We start from the raw sequence: 6,519 nt of genomic DNA, 5'->3' as shown, positions 1-6,519 counted from the left end.
CCTGAGGGGGCCTAGGCGAGGACCGCGGGGGCCGTCCCGGGGCGGCTGGGCTGAGGGATACAGGGGGTGTGGTTGGCTTTTCGGGTGGGCGGGGAGAGTTTGGTTTTGGCCGTTTTCTGGCCCCAGCGCGCCCTCCTCTGCGCTGAGGACGCGGGTACCCGGAGCTGGTGGGCTCCGGCCCTGCGCGCGGCGCCTGCTTTGCCCCGCCTCCGGGGAAGCCGGAATCTCGGGGTCTCGGTGCGGCGGGGGACGGGGTGTCCTTTGCTGGGGGCTGGTGTGGTGGGGGACAGGAAAGGCCCCGGTACCCGGCCTGGCGTGCCATCCTCCGGTCCTGAGCGCCTGATGTGCCTCCCTGGGCGCCCCTCTTCCTCCCGACCCTGATCCCCTCTCTGCTTGCCTGCCTTCCTCCAGCCCGGGGAGCTCTCCGCTGGGTGATTTTCAAAGGCCACTTCCCACACCCTCTAAGTCTGCAGGCTCGGGGAACTGGAAATGGTGATCCAGTCCTTGGTTTACTCATCAAACATCAGTTCCGAGTAGGCACCTAACCATTAGGCTCCCCAGGTCCCATCTGGTATAGACCCCGGAGCATTGGAGCCACTTTGTTGCCTGGGGGTCTTGACACTTCCCTGGGCAAAGGACTCGTGACTGCCTGGACTATTAAACGTTTGGTCCACCCAGGTAATGATATTCTGGCTGACGGCCAGTCTCTGTTTTTCATGCCTCTGGCAGATTATTTTTGGGTGTTTCTAGGCCAAGCATAGGAAGACTGTAGATTATAATAAATTATAATAAAGTGAGACCTTTCCGTGTTCAGGTAATAGGATTTGGGTAGGTGAGTCAAATTGATAGGCGAGTAGTCATAGGATGCACGTGAAGACAGATGCACTGGAAAAGGGGAGGTTTAACCCAATCAGTTGTTGACAGGCAAACTTAAAATCTCATTTGTGGTCATTTGCCAAAACAGTTTTCCTTTTCTAAAGTGGTGGCAATCTGATGGCCTCTCAGCTTCAGTGTCACTTTTTCTCAATGCCTTTCTCTGATCCCCACACCACCCCCAGTCTAAATTAGTTCCTCTCTGTTACCGTTACCCTTTCTCCCATAGCACCTTTTCTATTTGTATGACAGTATTACATATTTATTTGAGTTTAACATTTATCTCCCCTACTGTAAGCTCCATTACCACAGGGGCAACGGTGTGTTGCACTGTTTTGCTCAGCACTGTTTTCTTTGGTGCCAGGCATGGAGCAGGCCCTAAATAAATATTTATTGAATGAATGAATGAATGAAAGGTATTAAACCTTCCTACTCTGTGGAAGACAAAACACTTAGCTTCACACTCTTGGTTTGCTTTGGCACCTAATAAGATGATTTAGTTCATTAACAAAAGTATATATTTTAAAATCAATTACTTTAGTAACAAATTGGTTTCTCCATAGGTAGCCAAAAATGCTGTTTCGGTCACCTTTCATTTTGGGTGGGTCGCCAGGAGGGTTGCACAGAAAAAGTTAGATCCAAATGTCTTCTCCCATGGCTGGACTGTGCTTTCTCTCAGTGGAAAGAGGACTGAGTCCTATTTAAGAAGAAACAGATCTGTTTATCATTCAAGTCTGAATTGTTTTCATTATCCAGAACCTTCTAAGAAAATTAGAACGCTTCTGCAGTTTATAGATCTTACAAGCTTAATCGTTTTTTACTACAAAAAGGAGGGGAGGCGCAGAAAGTGATCTTCATTTATTTCAGGTGTTAATACTTAGAGGCGATGAGATCGAAATGAATATTATCATTTAACTCATTAAAATGTTTATAGTGGGATTTAGCATGGTCATAGTTTGTGGCTAAAGATCACCTGCTATTTTCTAAAGCATCTTCAGCAGTGTATTTGTGATGAAGTAGAGGTATTTGACAATTGATTCCGTAGGTCTTTCGGTGGAGCCACACAACAGTGCTATTCCTGAAGTGGGGGTGTGTGTGCACACAGGCACCCCCCTCCTCCACTCCCCCAAGTTTCTTTGGTTTTCAGAAGATTTGTCCAGTTTATCAATTCGACACACTTGGATTCTTACCTGGCCTGATAAAGATTTTTCTGTTGATGGATAACATAATAAAATTGTGTTTGAGCTGAAAAATAACTGAAAAGCATTAAATCCTTAGCCCTGAAATGAAGCCAGTTAGTTGCGAAATGGCCTCTTACAAAAGCCCACTCAGAATGTGCCCTCCGAGCTTGCGGAGTGATGCCTACAGTGCCAGATACAGGGAAAGCCTCTTGTAATTACAACTGCACACATATTATTACAACCCCAAATTTGTGAGCAGTGAAGGATGTGCAAGCCCAGCAAATGATTTCCATTTAAAGAATTCCAGAGTAATAACAAAGTTTGGACTGTTTTTAGCAGTGTATTGTTTTGATGGTACACTGTTTTATGCTAAACTAAAGCCAAAATGAGTATCATGTGTTGGCCTCCACAGTCTCGACTTAGAAATGGAAGAAAAGGCTCCACCTTTATCGTTCATGACTGTATGTCCATCACAGCATGGGCAATCCCTTGCTATCATCTTGGTTGCACAGACCTTGGTTGTTTCATCTCTGACCACTTCAGTTCTTTTTGCATTGCTGATATTCTCTCATCGATCCTTGTATTTGTAATTGTTTTAAAGAAGATTGAGTACAGTGGTCACTATTCACCCATTTATCCATCTATCCAATATCTATTGACTACCTGCTTTGTGCCAGGAATTGTGTTAGGAACAGGTGCAGAACACACACAGACCTGCCCGTATGGACTTCTCAGTCTGGTGGGAGAGGTAGACTTAGTGTGGTGCTCATGACAGTATATAATTATAAGCCATGGCAGGTCTCGTGAAAGGAATTAGTGAGGGGGAATCTGGATCTAGCATAGAGAAGGCAAGGACTGCCATTGAGGAGATGTTTGAGCTGAAATCTGGAAGCTGAGTAGGAGTTGTTACTGCCCTCCAGGCATGCCCCGAGTAACATGCCTGGAGTGGAACAAACTGGTTTTCTTCTTCTTACAGTGAGGGAGAACGCACACGTTGGGGCATCACAACAAGAGTGTGTCACAAAGATCCACATATAGGATTGGGCCTGTGTCAGGTGCTTTTGGAGCATTTTAAGGAAGCTAGGCACTGCTCTCGACTGGATGCTGTCAGGAAGCAGGAGTAATTCCATGATCGTGAGTCTTATTAAACATCATCTAGAAGCAGGGAAGACTAGACAGATGCTGTTTTGAGTAAAGAAGCAGTAGTCGCTCATTAGCTAAGATTGGGGGATGTTTGGTGACATTTGCGGTTTGGACAAGGTTCATGCTTTGTCTGTGTTCAGACATGATTACTGAGTGGTCTTTTTTTTTTTTGTCTTGTCCCATCCTGGTTACGTAGTGGCCTTGCCTGATGTTTGTGTTCTGTGCAGTTGTTTATGTTCAACAGGAAAGCGCTCAGCCAGCTCACAGACGGCAGGAGCTGCTTTACTGTCCCTGAGTTAACTAAGTGATGAGTTGGAACAGGGAATAGGAAATGGTGGGGAGGAGAATGGCTTTCTAGGTATATTCTGTGGCTAATTACTTAATGTCAGCCAGCTCTAATCTGGGGACTGTTGTTCAACTTCAAGCAGAACAGACAACTGAAAGGCTATACCAGGGGCAGACATCCAGAGTAACGAGGAGCAAGCTGCTAAGAACCAAGAAGTCAGGGGAGCTCTTAGTGATAAAGATGCAGGGCAGGAAAATACTAGAATCTTTTCATTGTGGGAGAAGTAGCATCTCTAATATGCTGATTCTTGGCGTGTAATATAAGAGACCAGCAGCATCATGCTCCTCCGAGATCCCATTAGAGACACAAATTCCCAACTCTGACCTACTGAATCAGGAACTCTGTGGGTAGAGCCCAGCAGTCTGTGTATTAGTGAACTCTCCAGGTGGTTCTGATGCCCAGTCAAGGTCACCTTGACTTCATAGAACCATCTTGCCTTGCACTTCAGAAAGCTGAGGTCCAGAGTGCATGGGTCACTGAAGAGCGTACGGGCACTCTGGTCATAAAATGAGATGCTGTTGTAAGTGACACATGACCTTAGAGGAGAAAAATAGGCTCCTAGTTCAGAACAAACGTCTCATGGAGTGTTGATCCTTTCATGAATCCAGTCTAAGCCAGACCTCCAACACCTGGACATTAGTGACACTAGCCGACCCATCTGTTAGTCACTTGGGCTTTTACCAGAGTATCACACAGGTCTTTCTCATCATCTTTTCCCCTCCATGCTCTTTAGAAGGGACATTAAAAATAGGTTGTTAGCATTATTAGGGTTTTTGATATCTGTTAGTGATTTTCTATACCTGGTACTTGTATTAGTTTCCAATGGCTCCTATAACAAATTATCACAAACTTGGTGCCTAGAAACGCCACGGGTTTATTATCTTTGGTTCTGGAGCTTGGAAGTCCAACACAGATCTCACTGAGCTAAGATCAAGATGTCGGCAGGGCTGCATTCCTTCTGCAGGCTCTAGGGGAGAATTCCTTTTCTTGCTTTTTCCAGCTTTCAGAGTCTGCCTACATTCCTGGGCTTGTGGCCCCCTTCCTGTTCCTAACCTAGGTGTGTCTTAGACACCTCAAACGGAGCATGTCGTAAACTGAGCTCACCATCTCTTCTCCATGGTACCTGTCCTGACTCTTATTCTCCATTTCCTTGAGGGTATTACCACCTTTCCTGTCACTTCCATTGACGTTTTGCTCTTTCCTTGCCTCTTCTTCCCCCTCCTGTCTCGTCTCTCAGCACCTTTCAATTCACAGTCAAGCCCCAGATGTTTCTGGAATTAACCTCATATCTCTACTATTATGCAGCTGTTTTAGATCCCGAATGCCTTAGCTGAGCCTTTGTGAAGCCCAGCAGCAACCCAAGCCCTTTTTTGCTCCATCGTCTATCAGGCCTGAGTCTTTCCCACATATCCCCTTGATGTGGAACAATTTAACTCTCTTCTTTGTACTAGTTTCCTCTTGCTGCTGTAACAAATTACTGCAAACCCAGTAGCATAAAACAACATCAATTTGTAATCTTACACTTCTGGAGGTCAGAGTTCTCAAATGGGTTTTACTGAGCTGATATCAAGGTGTCTGCAGGGCTACTTTCTTCTGGAGGCTCTAGGGGAGAACCCGTTTCCTCCAGTTTCTAGAGACAGCCTGTGTTCCTTGGCTTGTGGCCACATCAGTCTAACCTCTGCTTCTGTTCTCACATCTCCTTCTCTCTTACTCTGACCCTCCTGTCTTCCTTTTATAGTGACCGTTGTATTAGATTGGGCCCACCTGGATAATCCAGTATCCCCTACCCATCTCAAGATCTTTAGCTTAATCACACCAGCAAAGTCCCTTTTGCCATGGAAGGTAAAGTAGTTACAGGTTCTGGTGACTAGGGTGTGGACATCTTTGGCGGGGGCGGGGGGAAGGCTGTTATTCATTCTCTCATACCTCTCATTCATCTTTTGAGGCCTGCTCCAAAGGTGGCTGTACAACACTTCATCATTATTAAGTTTGTTTATCTCTGACTGGGTATCCCCAATTCCATTGCCCTGACTCATCGCCTGGCATACAATAACTGCCCTATGTTAACAAATGAATGAATGAGTAACCCTTTCACCCAAGTACGGTTACTAGAAATTTTCCAAGGCCGTTGGTTGCTAGGAGTGTTTGTAGTTCTCAGAAATCCCCCAGGTAGAGAGAGCTTGCCGACAAGGTCTGTTTGCTGACAGTTCACAGTGGCCTGCACTGCAATGGATGAGAAGGGGAACACCACACGTGTCACAGGGCTTCAACAAAGAATGGCAAGTTTTAAGAAAGAAAATTCTCTCTGGCAGTGGTTCTCAACCAGGGGCGATTCTGCCCTTCAGGGGGACATTTGGCAACGTCTAGAAACATTTGGTTGTCACAGATGGTGGGGGGAGGGTAGTCTACTGGCATCTGGTGGGCAGAGGCCAGGGACACCGCTACATATCCTACAATGCACAAGACAGCTGCCACTGCAGTATTCCGGTCCGAGTGTTGGGGAAGCTGGCTCTGGGTGTTACACAGATGGCTGGAGCACTATTTCCCTCCTTCATCACCAGCCGCTCTGGAACAGAAGGTTTTCCTTTTAGCCATAGCCTTTGTTTTATGAATGAACCAAGAAGTCGATGGAGGCCTCTTTGGCCCTCTTTCACCATTTTGTTCTTTGAGTCGAAAGTGCCTTAACACAGCTCTTGCCCCTCTTTTGTCAACCCTGGGTCGCAAAGTTTTCAAACTTATTTGTCCCTTGTTTGGCTCCCCTGATGTTTTTGCCTGCCTAGTGGGATGTGCTTATGCTGGGTGACAGATGATGAGTCTTTCTGTCACTCGCACATCAGTACCTGAGACTGAAGAGGTGGAAGGGTCCTTGGTATGCATGGTCCATACCTTGGATGATGAAACTGAAACTCAGAGAGGCAAAGTGACATGGTCCCCTAGCTGCAGAACCCATGTCTCTTTCTTTTTTCTTTTTTTAAT

The sequence above is a fragment of the Pteropus vampyrus genome, unplaced genomic scaffold (assembly GCF_000151845.1).
Source record: "Pteropus vampyrus isolate Shadow unplaced genomic scaffold, Pvam_2.0 Scaffold81, whole genome shotgun sequence".
In the NCBI taxonomy this organism is placed as follows: domain Eukaryota; kingdom Metazoa; phylum Chordata; class Mammalia; order Chiroptera; family Pteropodidae; genus Pteropus; species Pteropus vampyrus.
The sequence above is the reverse complement of the archived record's forward strand: the minus strand, read 5'-3'. Positions refer to the sequence as shown.